Below are 19,587 nucleotides of genomic sequence, written 5' to 3' on the forward strand. Positions count from 1 at the left end.
ACACCTATGGCTATGGCTGCACTGACACCTATGGCGGCACTGACACCTATGGCTATGGCTGCACTGGCACAAGTGGATATGGCTGCACTGGCATCTATGGCTATGGCTGCACTGGCACCTATGGCTATGGCTGCTCTGGCACCTATGGCTACGGCTGCACTGGCACCTATGGCTGCACTGACACCTATGGCTATGGCTGCACTGGCACCTATGGCTATGTCTGCACTGTCACCTATGGCTGCACTGACACCTATGGCTATAGCTGCACTGGCACCTATGGCTACGGCTGCACTGGCACCTATGGCTATGGCTGCAATGGCACGTATGGCTGCACTGGCACCTATGGCTATGGCTGCACTGGCTCCTATGGCTATGGCTGCACTGGCACCTAAGGCTGCACTGACACCTATGGCTATGGCTGCACTGGCACCTATGGCGGCACTGACACCTATGGCTATGGCTGCACTGGCATCTATGTCTATGGCGGCACTGGCACCTATGGCTATGGCTGCTCTGACACCTATGGCTATGGCTGCACTGGCACCTATGGCTGCACTGGCACCTATGGCTATGTCTGCACTGTCACCTATGGCTGCACTGACACCTATGGCTATAGCTGCACTGGCATATATGGCTATGGCTGCACTGGCACCTATGGCTATGGCTGCACTGGCACGTATGGCTGCACTGGCACCTATGGCTATGGCTGCACTGGCTCCTATGGCTATGGCTGCACTGGCACCTATGGCTGCACTGACACCTATGGCTATGCCTGTTCTGACACCTATGGCTGCACTGGCACCTATTGCTGCACTGACACCTATGGCTATAGCTGCACTGGCACCTATGGCTATGGCTGCACTGGCACGTATGGCTGCACTGGCACCTATGGCTGCACTGGAACCTATGGCTGCACTGACACCTATGGCTGCACTGGCATCTATGGCTGCACTGACACCTATGGATATGGCTGCATTGGCACCTATGGCTGCACTAACACCTATGCCTGCACTGGCATCTATGGCTGCACTGACACCTATGGATATGGCTGCACTGGCACCTATGGCTGCACTGACACCTATGGCTATGGCTGCACTGACACCTATGGCTAAGGCTGCACTGGCACCTATGGCTGCACTGACACCTATAGGCTATGGCTGCACTGGCACCTATGGCTGCACTGACACCTATGGCTATGGCTGTGCTGACACCTATGGCTGCACTGACACCTATGGCTATGGCTGCACTGCCACCTATGGCTGAACTGACACCTATGGCTATGGCTGCTCTGACACCTATGGCTGCACTGACACCTATGGCTGCACTTACACCTATGGCTGCACTGACACCTATGGCTGCACTGGCACCTATGGCTATGGCTGCACTGGCACCTATGGCTGTACTGGCAACTATGGCTATGGCTGCACTGGCACCTGTGGCTATGGATGCACTGGCACCTATGGCTGCACTGGCACCTATGGCTGCACTGACACCTATGGCTATGGATGCACTGGCACCTATGGCTGCACTGGCACCTATGGCTGCACTGACACCTATGGCTGCACTGGCATCTATGGCTGCACTGGCACCTATGGCTATGGCTGCACTGGCACCTATGGCTGCACTGGCACCTATTGCTATGGCTGCACTGGCACCTATGGCTATGGCTGCACTGGCACCTATGGCTACACTGACACCTATGGCTATGGCTGCACTGACACCTATGGCTAAGGCTGCACTGGCACCTATGGCTGCACTGACACCTATGGCTATGGCTGCACTTACAACTATGGCTGCACTGACACCTATGGCTGCACTGGCACCTATGGCTATGTCTGCTCTGGCACCTATGGCTGCACTGACACCTATGGCTATGGCTGTGCTGACACCTATGGCTGCACTAACACCTATGGCTATGGCTGCACTGGCACCTATGGCTGCACTGACACCCATGGCTATGGCTGCACTGGCACCTATGGCTATGGCTGCACTGGCACCTATGGCTATGGCTGCACTGGCACCTATGGCTGCACTGACACCTATGGCTATGACTGCACTGGCACCTATGGCTACACTGGCACCTATGGCTGCACTGACACCTATGGCTATGGCTGCACTGGCATCTATGGCTGCACTGACACCTATGGCTATAGCTGCACTGGCACCTATGGCTGCACTGGCACCTATTGCTATGCCTGCACTAGCACCTATGGCTATGGATGCCCTGCACCTATGGCTGCACTTACACCTATGGCTATGGCTGCAATGGCACCTTTGGCTATGGCTGCACTGGCACCTATAGCTGCACTGGCACCTATGGCTACGGCTGCACTGGCACCTATGGCTACGTCTGCACTGGCACCTATGGCTATGGCTGCACTGGCACCTATGGCTATGGCTGCACTGGCATCTATGGCTGCACTGACACCTATGGCTGCACTGACACCTATGGCTATGGCTGCACTGGCATCTATGGCTGCACTGACACCTATGGCTATAGCTGCACTGGCACCTATGGCTGCACTGGCACCTATGGCTATGGCTGCACTGGCACCTATGGCTGCACTGGCACCTATGGCTGCACTGACACCTATGGCTATGGCTGCACTGGCACCTATGGCTGCACTGGCACCTATTGCTATGGCTGCACTGACACCTATGGCTATGGCTGCACTTACACCTATGGCTGCACTGACACCTCTGGCTATGGCTGCACTGGCACCTATGGCTATGGCTGCACTGGCACCTATGGCTGCCCTGACACCCATGGCTATGGCTGCACTGGCACCTATGTATATGGCTGCACTGGCACCTATGGCTATGGCTGCACTGGCACCTATGGCTGCACTGACACCTATGGCTATGGCTGCTCTGACACCTATGGCTGCACTGACACCTATGGCTATGGCTGCACTTACACCTATGGCTGCACTGACACCTATGGCTGCACTGGCACCTATGGCTATGGCTGCACTGGCAACTATGGCTGCACTGACACCTATGGCTATGGCTGTACTGACACCTATGGCTGCACTGGCACCTATGGCTATGGCTGCACTGGCACATATGGCTATGGCTTCACTGGCACCTATGGCTGCACTGGCACCTATGGCTGCACTGACACCTATGGCTATGGTGGCACTGGCACCTATGGCTATGACTACACTGGCACCTATGGCTATGGCTGCACTGGCAGCTATGGCTGTGGTTGCACTGGCCCCAGTGGCTGTGGCGGCACTGGCATCTATGGCTATGGTGGCACTGGCACCTATGGCTATGGCGGCACTGGCACCTATGGCTATGGCGGCACTGGCACCTATGGCTATGGCTGCACTGGCACCTATGGCTATGGCTGCACTGGCACCAGTGGCTATGGCTGCACTGGCACCTATGGCTATGGTGGCACTGGCACCTATGGCTATGACTACACTGGCACCTATGGCTGCACTGGCACCTATTGCTATGGCTGCGCTGACACCTATGGCTATGGCTGCACTGTCACCTATGGCTATGGCTGCACTGACACCTATGACTGCACTGACACCCATGGCTATGGCTGCACTGGCACCTATGTATATGGCTGCACTGGCACCTATGGCTATGGCTGCACTGGCACCTATGGCTGCACTGACACCTATGGCTATGGCTGCTCTGACACCTATGGCTGCACTGACACCTATGGCTATGGCTGCACTTACACCTATGGCTGCACTGACACCTATGGCTGCACTGGCACCTATGGCTATGGCTGCACTGGCAACTATGGCTGCACTGACACCTATGGCTATGGCTGTACTGACACCTATGGCTGCACTGGCACCTATGGCTATGGCTGCACTGGCACATATGGCTATGGCTTCACTGGCACCTATGGCTGCACTGGCACCTATGGCTGCACTGACACCTATGGCTATGGTGGCACTGGCACCTATGGCTATGACTACACTGGCACCTATGGCTATGGCTGCACTGGCAGCTATGGCTGTGGTTGCACTGGCCCCAGTGGCTGTGGCGGCACTGGCATCTATGGCTATGGTGGCACTGGCACCTATGGCTATGGCGGCACTGGCACCTATGGCTATGGCGGCACTGGCACCTATGGCTATGGCTGCACTGGCACCTATGGCTATGGCTGCACTGGCACCAGTGGTTATGGCTGCACTGGCACCTATGTCTATGGTGGCACTGGCACCTATGGCTATGACTACACTGGCACCTATGGCTATGGCTGCACTGGCAGCTATGGCTGTGGTTGCACTGGCAGCTATGACTGTGGTTGCACTGGCAGCTATGGCTATGGCTACACTGGCCCCAGTGGCTGTGGCGGCACTGGCATCTATGGCTATGGTGGCACTGGCACCTATGGCTATGGTGGCACTGGCACCTATGGCTATGGCTGCACTGGCACCTATGGCTATGGTGGCACTGGCACCTATGGCTATGACTACACTGGCACCTATGGCTATGGCTGCACTGGCAGCTATGGCTGTGGTTGCACTGGCAGCTATGGCTATGGCTGCACTGGCACGTATGGCTGCACTGGCACCTATGGCTATGGCTGCACTGGCTCCTATGGCTATGGCTGCACTGGCACCTATGGCTGCACTGACACCTATGGCTATGCCTGTTCTGACACCTATGGCTGCACTGGCACCTATTGCTCCACTGACACCTATGGCTATAGCTGCACTGGCACCTATGGCTATGGCTGCACTGGCACGTATGGCTGCACTGGCACCTATGGCTGCACTGGCACCTATGGCTGCACTGACACCTATGGCTATGGCTGCACTGGCATCTATGGCTGCACTGACACCTATGGATATGGCTGCATTGGCACCTATGGCTGCACTGACACCTATGGCTGCACTGGCATCTATGGCTGCACTGACACCTATGGATATGGCTGCACTGGCACCTATGGCTGCACTGACACCTTTGGCTATGGCTGCACTGACACCTATGGCTAAGGCTGCACTGGCACCTATGGCTGCACTGACACCTATGGCTATGGCTGCACTGGCACCTATGGCTGCACTGACACCTATGGCTATGGCTGCGCTGACACCTATGGCTGCACTGACACCTATGGCTATGGCTGCACTGGCACCTATGGCTGCACTGACACCTATGGCTATGGCTGCACTGGCATCTATGGCTGCACTGACACCTATGGATATGGCTGCATTGGCACCTATGGCTGCACTGACACCTATGGCTGCACTGGCATCTATGGCTGCACTGACACCTATGGATATGGCTGCACTGGCACCTATGGCTGCACTGACACCTTTGGCTATGGCTGCACTGACACCTATGGCTAAGGCTGCACTGGCACCTATGGCTGCACTGACACCTATGGCTATGGCTGCACTGGCACCTATGGCTGCACTGACACCTATGGCTATGGCTGCGCTGACACCTATGGCTGCACTGACACCTATGGCTATGGCTGCACTGACACCTATGGCTGCACTGACACCTATGGCTGCACTTACACCTATGGCTGCACTGGCACCTATGGCTATGGCTGCACTGGCACCTATGGCTGTACTGGCAACTATGGCTATGGCTGCACTGGCACCTGTGGCTATGGATGCACTGGCACCTATGGCTGCACTGGCACCTATGGCTGCACTGACACCTATGGCTATGGATGCACTGGCACCTATGGCTGCACTGGCACCTATGGCTGCACTGACACCTATGGCTATGGCTGCACTGGCATCTATGGCTGCACTGACACCTATGGCTATAGCTGCACTGACACCTATGGCTATGGCTGCACTTACACCTATGGCTGCACTGACACATATGGCTATGGCTGCACTGGTACCTATGGCTATGGCTGCACTGGCACCTATGGCTGCACTGGCACCTATGGCTATGGCTGCACTGGCACCTATGGCTATGGCTGCACTGGCACCTATGGCTGCACTGGCACCTATGGCTATGGCTGCACTGGCACCTATGGCTATGGCTGCACTGGCACCTATGGCTGCACTGGCACCTATGGCTGCACTGGCATCTATGGCTGCACTGACACCTATGGTTATAGCTGCACTGGCACCTATGGCTGCACTGGCATCTATTGCTATGGGGCACCTATGGCTGCACTGACACCTATGGCTGCACTGACACCTATGGCTAAGGCTGCACTGGCACCTATGGCTGCACTGGCACCTATGACTGCACTGACACCAATGGCTATGGCTGCACTGACACCTATGACTGCACAGACACCCATGGCTATGGCTGCACTGGCACCTATATCTATGGCTGCACTGGCACCTATGGCTATGGCTGCAATGGCACCTATGGCTGCATTGACACCTATGGCTATGGCTGCTCTGACACCGATGGCTGCACTGGCAGCTATGGCTATGGCTGCACTTAAACCTATGGCTGCACTGGCACCTATGGCTGCACTGGCACCTATGGCTATGGCTGCACTGGCACCTATGGCTGCACTGACACCTATGGCTGCACTGACACCTATGGCTATGGCTGCACTGGCATCTTTGGCTGCACTGACACCTATGGCTGCACTGGCAGCTATGGCTATGGCTGCACTTAAACCTATGGCTGCACTGGCACCTATGGCTGCACTGACACCTATGGCTATGACTGCACTGGCACCTATGGCTGCACTGGCACCTATGGCTGCACTGACACCTATGGCTATGGCTGCACTGGCATCTTTGGCTGCACTGACACCTACGGCTATAGCTGCATTGGCACCTATGGCTGCACTGGCACCTATTGCTATGTCTGCACCGGCACCTATGGCTATGGCTGCCCTGGCACCTATGGCTGCACTTACACCTATGGCTATGGCTGCAATGGCACCTTTGGCTATGGCTGCACTGGCACCTATAGCTGCACTGACACCTATGGCTATGGCTGCACTGGCACCTATGGCTGCACTGACACCTATGGCTATGGCTGCACTGGCACCTATGGCTATGGCTGCACTGGCACCTATGGCTATGGCTGCACTGGCATCTATGGCTGCACTGACCCCTATGGCTGCACTGACACCTATGGCTATGGCTGCACTGGCATCTATGGCTGCACTGACACCTATGGCTATAGCTGCACTGGCACCTATGGCTGCACTGGCACCTATGGCTATGGCTGCACTGGCACCTATGGCTGCACTGGCACCTATTGCTATGGCTGCACTGACACCTACGGCTATGGCTGCACTTACACCTATGGCTGCACTGACACCTATGGCTTTGGCTGCACTGGCACCTATGGCTATGGCTGCACTGGCACCTATGGCTGCCCTGACACCTATGGCTATGGCTGCACTGACACCTATGTCTATGGCTGCACTGGCACCTATGGCTGCACTGGCACCTATGGCTGCATTGACACCTATGGCTATGGCTGCACTGGCATCTATGGCTGCACTGACACCTATGGCTACAGCTGCACTGGCACTTTTGGCTGCACTGGCACCTATTGCTATGGCTGCGCTGACACCTATGGCTATGGCTGCACTGACACCTATGGCTATGGCTGCACTGACACCTATGACTGCACTGACACACATGGCTATGGCTGCACTGGCACCTATGTCTATTGCTGCACTGGCACCTATGGCTATGGCTGCACTGGCACCTATGGCTGCATTGACACCTATGGCTATGGCTGCTCTGACACCTATGGCTGCACTTACACCTATGGCTGCACTGGCACCTATGGCTATGGCTGCACTGGCACCTATGGCTTCCCTGACACCTATGGCTATGGCTGTACTTACACCTATGGCTGCACTGGCACCTATGGCTATGGCTGCACTGGCACATATGGCTATGGCTTCACTGGCACCTATAGCTGCACTGACACCTATGGCTAAGGCTGCACTGGCACCTATGGCTGCACTGGCACCTATGGCTGCACTGACACCTATGGCTATGGCTGCACTGACACCTATGACTGCACTGACACCCATGGCTATGGCTGCACTGATACCTATGTCTATGGCTGCACTGGCACCTATGGCTATGGCTGCACTGGCACCTATGGCTGCACTGACACCTATGGCTATGGCTGTGCTGACACCTATGGCTGCACTTACACCTATGGCTGCACTGGCACCTATGGCTATGGCTGCACTGGCACCTATGGCTTCCCTGACACCTATGGCTATGGCTGTACTTACACCTATGGCTGCACTGGCACCTATGGCTATGGCTGCACTGGCACATATGGCTATGGCTTCACTGGCACCTATGGCTGCACTGACACCTATGGCTGCACTGGCACCTATGGCTGCACTGACACCTATGGCTATGGCTGCACTGACACCTATGACTGCACTGACACCCATGGCTATGGCTGCACTGACACCTATGTCTATGGCTGCACTGGCACCTATGGCTATGGCTGCAATGGCACCTATGGCTGCACTGACACCTATGGCTATGGCTGGTCTGACACCTATGGCTGCACTGACACCTATGCCTATGGCTGCACTTACACCTATGGCTTCACTGACACCTATGGCTGCACTGGCACCTATGGCTATGGCTGCACTGGCACCTATGGCTGCATTGACACCTATGACTATGGCTGTGCTGACACCTATGTCTGCACTGGCAAATATGGCTATGGCTGCACTGGCACTTATGGCTGCACTGACACCTATGGCTATGGCTGCTCTGACACCTATGGCTGCACTGACACCTATGGCTATGGCTGCACTTACAACTATGGCTGCACTGACACCTATGGCTGCACTGACACCTATGGCTGCACTGACACCTATGACTGCCCTGACACACATGGCTATGGCTACACTGGCACCTATGTCTATTGCTGCACTGGCACCTATGGCTATGGCTGCACTGGCACCTATGGCTGCATTGACACCTATGGCTATGGCTGCTCTGACACCTATGGCTGCACTTACACCTATGCCTGCACTGGCACCTATGGCTATGGCTGCACTGGCACCTATGGCTTCCCTGACACCTATGGCTATGGCTGTACTTACACCTATGTCTGCACTGGCACCTATGGCTATGGCTGCACTGGCACATATGGCTATGGCTTCACTGGCACCTATGGCTAAGGCTGCACTGGCACCTATGGCTGCACTGGCACCTATGGCTGCACTGACACCTATGGCTATGGCTGCAGTGACACCTATGACTGCACTGACACCCATGGCTATGGCTGCACTGACACCTATGTCTATGGCTGCACTGGCACCTATGGCTATGGCTGCACTGGCACCTATGGCTGCACTGACACCTATGGCTATGGCTGTGCTGACACCTATGGCTGCACTTACACCTATGGCTGCACTGGCACCTATGGCTATGGCTGCACTGGCACCTATGGCTTCCCTGACACCTATGGCTATGGCTGTACTTACACCTATGGCTGCACTGGCACCTATGGCTATGGCTGCACTGGCACATATGGCTATGGCTTCACTGGCACCTATGGCTGCACTGACACCTATGGCTGCACTGGCACCTATGGCTGCACTGACACCTATGGCTATGGCTGCACTGACACCTATGACTGCACTGACACCCATGGCTATGGCTGCACTGACACCTATGTCTATGGCTGCACTGGCACCTATGGCTATGGCTGCAATGGCACCTATGGCTGCACTGACACCTATGGCTATGGCTGGTCTGACACCTATGGCTGCACTGACACCTATGCCTATGGCTGCACTTACACCTATGGCTGCACTGGCACCTATGGCTATGGCTGCACTGGCACCTATGGCTGCACTGACACCTATGACTATGGCTGTGCTGACACCTATGTCTGCACTGGCAAATATGGCTATGGCTGCACTGGCACTTATGGCTGCACTGACACCTTTGGCTATGGCTGCTCTGACACCTATGGCTGCACTGACACCTATGGCTATGGCTGCACTTACAACTATGGCTGCACTGACACCTATGGCTGCACTGGCACCTATGGCTATGGCTGCACTGGCACCTATGGCTGCACTGACACCTATGGCTATGGCTGTGCTGACACCTATGGCTGCACTAACACCTATGGCTATGGCTGCACTGGCACCTATGGCTGCACTGACACCTATGGCTATGGCTGTGCTGACACCTATTGCTTCTCTGACACCTGTGGCTAAGGCTGCACTGACACCTATGGCTGCACTGACACCCATGGCTATGGCTGCACTGGCACCTATGGCTATGGCTGCACTGGCACCTATGGCTATGGCTGCACTGACACCTATGGCTATGGCTGCACTGGCACCTATGGCTGCACTGACACCTATGGCTATGACTGCACTGGCACCTATGGCTGCACTGGCACCTATGGCTGCACTGACACCTATGGCTATGGCTGCACTGGCATCTATGGCTGCACTGACACCTATGGCTATAGCTGCACTGGCACCTATGGCTGCACTGGCACCTATTGCTATGACTGCACTGGCACCTATGGCTGCACTGGCACCTATGGCTGCACTGACACCTATGGCTATAGCTGCACTGGCATCTATGGCTGCACTGACACCTATGGCTATGACTGCACTGGCACCTATGGCTGCACTGGCACCTATGGCTGCACTGACACCTATGGCTATAGCTGCACTGGCATCTATGGCTGCACTGACACCTATGGCTACGACTGCACTGGCACCTATGGCTACGGCTGCACTGGCACCTATGGCTGCTCTGACACCTATGGTTATGGCTGCACTGACACCCATGGCTATGGCTGCACTGGCACCTATGGCTATGGCTGCACTGGCACCTATGGCTATGGCTGCACTGGCATCTATGTCTGCACTGACACCTATGGCTGCACTGACACCTATGGCTATGGCTGCACTGGCATCTATGGCTGCACTGACACCTATGGCTATGGCTGCACTGGCACCTATGGCTGCACTGACACCTATGGCTATGGCTGCACTGGCACCTATGGCTGCACTGGCACCTATTGCTATGGCTGCACTGACACCTATGGCTATGGCTGCACTTACACCTATGGCTGCACTGACACCTCTGGCTATGGCTGCACTGGCACCTATGGCTATGGCTGCACTGGCACCTATGGCTGCCCTGACACCTATGGCTATGGCTGCACTGGCACCTATGTCTATGGCTGCACTGGCACCTATGGCTGCACTGGCACCTATGGCTGCACTGGCACCTATGGCTATGGCTGCACTGGCATCTATGGCTGCACTGACACCTATGGCTACAGCTGCACTGGCACCTATGTCTATGGCTGCACTGGCACCTATTGCTATGGCTGCGCTGACACCTATGGCTATGGCTGCACTGGCACCTATGGCTGCACTGACACCCATGGCTATGGCTGCACTGGCACCTATGTCTATGGCTGCACTGGCACCTATGGCTATGGCTGCACTGGCACCTATGGCTGCACTGACACCTATGGCTATGGCTGCTCTGACACCTATGGCTGCATTGACACCTATGGCTATGGCTGCACTTACACCTATGGCTGCACTGACACCTATGGCTGCACTGGCACCTATGGCTATGGCTGCACTGGCAACTATGGCTGCACTGACACCTATGGCTGTACTGACACCTATGGCTGCACTGGCACCTATGGCTATGGCTGCACTGGCACATATGGCTATGGCTTCACTGGCACCTATGGCTGCACTGGCACCTATGGCTGCACTGACACCTATGGCTATGGCTGCACTGGCATCTATGGCTGCACTGGCACCTATGGCTATGGCTGCACTGGCACCTATGGCTGCACTGGCACCTATTGCTATGGCTGCACTGGCACCTATGGCTATGGCTGCACTGGCACCTATGGCTGCACTGACACCTATGGCTATGGCTGCACTGACACCTATGGCTAAGGCTGCACTGGCACCTATGGCTGCACTGACACCTATGGCTGCACTGACACCTATGACTGCACTGACACCCATGGCTATGGCTGCACTTACACCTATGGCTGCACTGACACCTATGGCTGCACTGGCACCTATGGCTATGGCTGCACTGGCACCTATGGCTGCACTGACACCTATGGCTATGGCTGTTCTGACACATATGGCTGCACTGGCACCTATGGCTATGGCTGCACTGGCACATATGGCTATGGCTTCACTGGCACCTATGACTGCACTGGCACCTATGGCTGCACTGACACCTATGGCTATGGCTGCACTGGCATCTATGGCTGCACTGGCACCTATGGCTATGGCTGCACTGGCACCTATGGCTATGGATGCACTGACACCTATGGCTATGGCTGCACTGGCACCTATGGCGGCACTGACACCTATGGCTATGGCTGCACTGGCACCTATGGCTGTGGTGGCACTGGCACCTATTGCTATGGTGGCACTGGCACCTATGGCAATGGCTGCACTGGCACCTATGGCTATGGCTGCACTGGCACCAGTGGCTACGGCTGCTCTGGCATCTATAGCTATGGCGGCACTGGCACCTATGGCTATGGCTGCTCTGTCACCTATGGCTTCCCTGACACCTATGGCTGCACTTACACCTATGGCTGCACTGGCACCTATGGCTATGGCTGCACTGGCACCTATGGCTTCCCTGACACCTATGGCTATGGCTGTACTTACACCTATGGCTGCACTGGCACCTATGGCTATGGCTGCACTGGCACATATGGCTATGGCTTCACTGACACCTATGGCTGCACTGACACCTATGGCTAAGGCTACACTGGCACCTATGGCTGCACTGGCACCTATGGCTGCACTGACACCTATGGCTATGGCTGCACTGACACCTATGACTGCACTGACACCCATGGCTATGGCTGCACTGACACCTATGTCTATGGCTGCACTGGCACCTATGGCTATGGCTGCAATGGCACCTATGGCTGCACTGACACCTATGGCTGCACTGACACCTATGCCTATGGCTGCACTTACACCTATGGCTGCACTGACACCTATGGCTGCACTGGCACCTATGGCTATGGCTGCACTGGCACCTATGGCTGCACTGGCACCTATGGCTATGGCTGCACTGGCACCTATGACTGCACTGACACCTATGGCTATGGCTGTGCTGACACCTATGTCTGCACTGGCAAATATGGCTATGGCTGCACTGGCACTTATGGCTGCACTGACACCTATGGCTATGGCTGCTCTGACACCTATGGCTGCACTGACACCTATGGCTATGGCTGCACTTACAACTATGGCTGCACTGACACCTATGGCTGCACTGGCACCTATGGCTATGGCTGCACTGGCACCTATGGCTGCACTGACACCTATGGCTATGGCTGTGCTGACACATATGGCTGCACTTACACCTATGGCTGCACTGACACCTATGGCTATGGCTGCACTGGCACCTATGGCTTCCCTGACACCTATGGCTATGGCTGTACTTACACCTATGGCTGCACTGGAACCTATGGCTATGGCTGCACTGGCACATATGGCTATGGCTTCACTGGCACCTATGGCTGCACTGACACCTATGGCTATGGCTGCACTGACACCTATGACTGCACTGACACCCATGGCTATGGCTGCACTGACACCTATGTCTATGGCTGCACTGGCACCTATGGCTATGGCTGGTCTGACACCTATGGCTGCACTGACACCTATGCCTATGGCTGCACTTACACCTATGGCTGCACTGACACCTATGGCTGCACTGGCACCTATGGCTATGGCTGCACTGGCACCTATGGCTGCACTGACACCTATGGCTATGGCTGTGCTGACACCTATGTCTGCACTGGCAAATATGGCTATGGCTGCACTGGCACTTATGGCTGCACTGACACCTATGGCTATGGCTGCTCTGACACCTATGGCTGCACTGACACCTATGGCTATGGCTGCACTTACAACTATGGCTGCACTGACACCTATGGCTGCACTGGCACCTATGGCTATGGCTGCACTGGCACCTATGGCTGCACTGACACCTATGGCTATGGCTGTGCTGACACCTATGGCTGCACTAACACCTATGGCTATGGCTGCACTGGCACCTATGGCTGCACTGACACCTATGGCTATGGCTGTGCTGACACCTATTGCTGCTCTGACACCTATGGCTAAGGCTGCACTGACACCTATGGCTGCACTGACACCCATGGCTATGGCTGCACTGGCACCTATGGCTATGGCTGCACTGGCACCTATGGCTATGGCTGCACTGGCACCTATGGCTGCACTGACACCTATGGCTATGACTGCACTGGCACCTATGGCTGCACTGGCACCTATGGCTGCACTGACACCTATGGCTATGGCTGCACTGGCATCTATGGCTGCACTGACACCTATGGCTATAGCTGCACTGGCACCTATGGCTGCACTGGCACCTATTGCTATGCCTGCACTAGCACCTATGGCTATGGCTGCACTGGCACCTATGGCTATGGCTGCACTGGCACCTATGGCTGCACTGACACCTATGGCTATGACTGCACTGGCACCTATGGCTGCACTGGCACCTATGGCTGCACTGACACCTATGGCTATGGCTGCACTGGCATCTATGGCTGCACTGACACCTATGGCTATAGCTGCACTGGCACCTATGGCTGCACTTACACCTATGGCTATGGCTGCAATGGCACCTTTGGCTATGGCTGCACTGGCACCTATAACTGCACTGGCACCTATGGCTACGGCTGCACTGGCACCTATGGCTACGTCTGCACTGGCACCTATGGCTGCACTGACACCTATGGCTATGGCTGCACTGACACCTATGGCTGCACTGACACCCATGGCTATGGCTGTACTGGCACCTATGGCTGCACTGGCACCTATGGCTATGGCTGCACTGGCATCTATGGCTGCACTGACACCTATGGCTGCACTGACACCTATGGCTATGGCTGCACTGGCATCTATGGCTGCACTGACACCTATGGCTATAGCTGCACTGGCACCTATGGCTGCACTGGCACCTATGGCTATGGCTGCACTGGCACCTATGGCTGCACTGGCACCTATGGCTGCACTGACACCTATGGCTATGGCTGCACTGGCACCTATGGCTGCACTGGCACCTATTGCTATGGCTGCACTGACACCTATGGCTATGGCTGCACTTACACCTATGGCTGCACTGACACCTCTGGCTATGGCTGCACTGGCACCTCTGGCTATGGCTGCACTGGCACCTATGGCTGCCCTGACACCTATGGCTGCACTGGCACCTATGTCTATGGCTGCACTGGCACCTATGGCTGCACTGGCACCTATGGCTGCATTGACACCTATGGCTATGGCTGCACTGGCATCTATGGCTGCACTGACACCTATGGCTACAGCTGCACTGGCACCTATGGCTGCACTGGCACCTATTGCTATGGCTGCGCTGACACCTATGGCTATGGCTGCACTGTCACCTATGGCTATGGCTGCACTGACACCTATGACTGCACTGACACCCATGGCTATGGCTGCACTGGCACCTATGTCTATGGCTGCACTGGCACCTATGGCTATGGCTGCACTGGCACCTATGGCTGCACTGACACCTATGGCTATGGCTGCTCTGACACCTATGGCTGCACTGACACCTATGGCTATGGCTGCACTTACACCTATGGCTGCACTGACACCTATGGCTGCACTGGCACCTATGGCTATGGCTGCACTGGCAACTATGGCTACACTGACACCTATGGCTATGGCTGTACTGACACCTATGGCTGCACTGGCACCTATGGCTATGGCTGCACTGGCACATATGGCTATGGCTTCACTGGCACCTATGGCTGCACTGGCACCTATGGCTGCACTGACACCTATGGCTATGGCTGCACTGGCATCTATGGCTGCACTGGCACCTATGGCTATGGCTGCACTGGCACCTATGGCTGCACTGGCACCTATTGCTATGGCTGCACTGGCACCTATGGCTATGGCTGCACTGGCACCTATGGCTACACTGACACCTATGGCTATGGCTGCACTGACACCTATGGCTAAGGCTGCACTGGCACCTATGGCTGCACTGACACCTATGGCTGCACTGTCACCTATGACTGCACTGACACCCATGGCTATGGCTGCACTTACACCTATGGCTGCACTGACACCTATGGCTGCACTGGCACCTATGGCTATGGCTGCACTGGCACCTATGGCTGCACTGACACCTATGGCTATGGCTGTTCTGACACCTATGGCTGCACTGGCACCTATGGCTATGGCTGCACTGGCACCAGTGGCTATGGCTGCACTGGCACCTATGGCTATGGTGGCACTGGCACCTATGGCTATGACTACACTGGCACCTATGGCTATGGCTGCACTGGCAGCTATGGCTGTGGTTGCACTGGCCCCAGTGGCTGTGGCGGCACTGGCATCTATGGCTATGGTGGCACTGGCACCTATGGCTATGGTGGCACTGGCACCTATGGCTATGGCGGCACTGGCACCTATGGCTATGGCTGCACTGGCACCTATGGCTATGGCTGCACTGGCACCAGTGGCTATGGCTGCACTGGCACCTATGGCTATGGTGGCACTGGCACCTATGGCTATGACTACACTGGCACCTATGGCTATGGCTGCACTGGCAGCTATGGCTGTGGTTGCACTGGCAGCTATGACTGTGGTTGCACTGGCAGCTATGGCTATGGCTACACTGGCCCCAGTGGCTGTGGCGGCACTGGCATCTATGGCTATGGTGGCACTGGCACCTATGGCTATGGTGGCACTGGCACCTATGGCTATGGCTGCACTGGCACCTATGGCTATGGTGGCACTGGCACCTATGGCTATGACTACACTGGCACCTATGGCTATGGCTGCACTGGCAGCTATGGCTGTGGTTGCACTGGCAGCTATGGCTATGGCTGCACTGGCCCCAGTGGCTGTGGCGGCACTGGCATCTATGGCTATGGTGGCACTGGCAGCACTAGTCTGACATGTGAATGACTAATTCATGAACTTTTCTGCGGGAGGAGGCTGAGGACGCCGGTGTCTTCCCAGCCAGCCTGTGATTAATATTACTTTACCCAATGAAGCGAAGATGACAGAAATAATGAAGTACCTCATTAGGACCCTTACAAGAAGGTCAGATGTGGGTTGTGTTCTGGGGGACATTGTCTGCAGAGCTTGGAGTCAAAATGCAAGGTCATTCTTCCCCCTCCTCAGCACAGTCCTCTAATTCCTGAATTCCGCCAGGAGGGGGCGCTGTTCCTGCTGTAGTCACTGGGGAGGATGAAGGAGGCAGCCGATCACTATCAATCAGTGCGGAGCCCAGGCAGATCAGTGAGGAGGAGGGGAGACACCAGGGGAAGGGAGTGACTGCTGCCAGGCAGCGAGCTCAGAGCACTGCCACCCTCTGCTGCAGGCAGGAGTTCTCAGGAATCACGCTCCACGGCAGACCCACTCCACGAGCGCAGGCATACAGGTGAGTGACGGAGACCTGCGGGCTGTGCAGTGCTCCAGGGCGCCGGCGATGGTGGTGCTGAAGGGACAGCTCCCTGCTCAGCCTGGTCAATGGCAGAGAGAGGAGAACTTTCCTCCTAGCCACCAGCCTAGAGCAGCCCTGGCATCAAGTTATGTCCGCTCCGAAGACCGACCTGCAGTCCCATGCAAAGCCAGACTCTCTCTTACTATAGTGCTTCAGTGTTGTAATGTCAATATTGTTGTTATTATTATTTATTATTATTCTAGCAACATTTATTCCATGGGTGAGTGCTAGGAATAATAAATCATGGTTAGATTCTCCAGCAGACAACTTCCTTACCTGCTTTAGAAGTGTAAAAATGTAATTATAGACATTATTCTTTGTGATTCTGGTACATTATTTATTGCAAAGTCTAAAGTAAAGCTATAGTTTATTTTTTCTTACAAAGACAGGGGAGGAACACTATATTTAGATGATTATATTGTGGGCGAGTGCTACCTGCAGTGATGATGACAAAGGACACTATATGAGCGCATCTCTGTCAGCAAACAGTTGAGATCCAGTCAGTCTGAGGCCAATATTCAATATTATGAACTTGATTTATGTATCGGTCAGTAGCTGTAATCTGCCATTGACCCCAGCTCTCATCTGGAAACTTTGGCTGCTCGGTATGCCAATCCCCGGTGAGCCCTGGAAGGTTTCTGTCGTTCCCCCCTAGCCCTGGCAGATTGGGCTTCACTTTGTACACCTGAGCCTACGTGTAGGGAAAAGTAGATCCAGGTGTGATAATCCTCCATCAGCCCATGCTTAGAAAGGGACCACTTAATGAGCGTCAATAAAGACACAAATATACTGGCATTAATAAACCGATCATTCATTTATTATAGTTTTTATCGTGATTCCAATACACCTATTCTAATGACTGAGTGACTTTTTTGGCGTTTCATTTCTAGTCTGTTTTTATACAGCAGCATGAATACCGTAAATGTCTTACTACCGTTACAAGACACGCACTCACTGCCGGTACATGACATTCCGAAAAAATGACAGTAATGCCATAGACGTATTGACGTCAGTTAGAATTCTGCATACATTCATGTACATAGGGCATATTTAAAAAATACCCATGCCTTCCATGCAAAAATGTCATTTTTCAATTATAAAGTAGGGAACATAAACTAGCGTCGTCTACTTAGTGCAATACATATAGTATGGAGTACATTAAGCTACAAGGCCTTCTACATTCAGCTCACAAAGCCCGCATGAACTGTAGATTAGAAAAAATATAATGATCATAGCATAATAATATGAAGATGGTTATTATTATTATTATTGTTTTACCATTATCTCAGCCCCTTCCTCCCCCTGTGAAGCTTAGGTTAAGGAGACTCGAGTGACTTTTAATCTTCATAGCTGCTATTTTGTCAGTTACTGACTTTATCGTAGTGTTTTCGCAATATCTGGCCCTAAGTGGACCTGACCTGTTCTTCCGTCTGGTCACTCGGAAAGCTTGGCCCCACTCATGATCACATCACATTTAATTAGATCTGCCTCCTCCCTGCTAGCAATGACCTAGGTGCCCACCATTTCTCTAGTATCTGGGATTCGTGGACTCCTGTGACAAGGCAGTGATAGTCCAATATTGGGGTCACCTTGTGTGAAGTGAAGCCTGGCTATAATAGTCATATGTAATGTGTACTCTTGTTTGGAAGTATTGTATCTGTATCTTCTATGAAGTGAAGTATATGTTTAGATGCAGATATTTCTCCGTTTTCAAAGAATTCGACAACTAAATAACCTGGAGAGATTCATAATGCAATAATCATCATTAATAATATTTGCATAAATATATCAGCAGATGCAAATGTCTTCAACCCTTGTGACATTTCCTTATCTTTAGGACATATCCTTACCTATATTAACTGGCCCTGTGATACAGAACGCACACTCGCCCCCCATTACTGGGGATGATGCAGATATCAAACTGTTATATTGAAGACTATGTCTTTCAGCAGCAGGAAATGAAAGGCTGGGGATTTCATTTAAAGCAGAATGGAACAGACTTGCTGCTTATCAGTGCTGGAAATGCAAACATTTGCTTACGGTATACACAGAAGAAATGTTTTGGTGAATTGACAGTTTCAAAATTATGAAAAAAAATGGACTTTGAGCCTTCTAGCCAAACAAA

At 54.1% G+C, this 19,587-nt stretch overlaps 1 protein-coding gene across 2 annotated transcripts in view; it reads left to right on the forward strand.

Annotated features, from left to right (window-relative positions):
- CPLX2 (complexin 2) overlaps positions 1–19,587 on the forward strand; it is a 312,758-nt gene that overhangs the window by 134,149 nt on the left and 159,022 nt on the right. Inside the window, exon 1 of one of the 2 annotated variants that reach the window (XM_073565557.1) lies at positions 17,199–17,399. The exons of the other annotated variant lie outside the window; for it this stretch is intronic. The gene's annotated coding sequence lies outside the window, so the exon portion shown is untranslated. Of the gene's footprint in view, positions 1–17,198; positions 17,400–19,587 lie in introns of those variants that run through there. 2 annotated transcript variants of the gene reach the window in all.

The sequence above is a fragment of the Dendrobates tinctorius genome, unplaced genomic scaffold (assembly GCF_039654945.1).
Source record: "Dendrobates tinctorius isolate UK_male_01 unplaced genomic scaffold, ASM3965494v1 ptg000001l, whole genome shotgun sequence".
NCBI classification, from domain to species: Eukaryota; Metazoa; Chordata; class Amphibia; order Anura; family Dendrobatidae; genus Dendrobates; species Dendrobates tinctorius.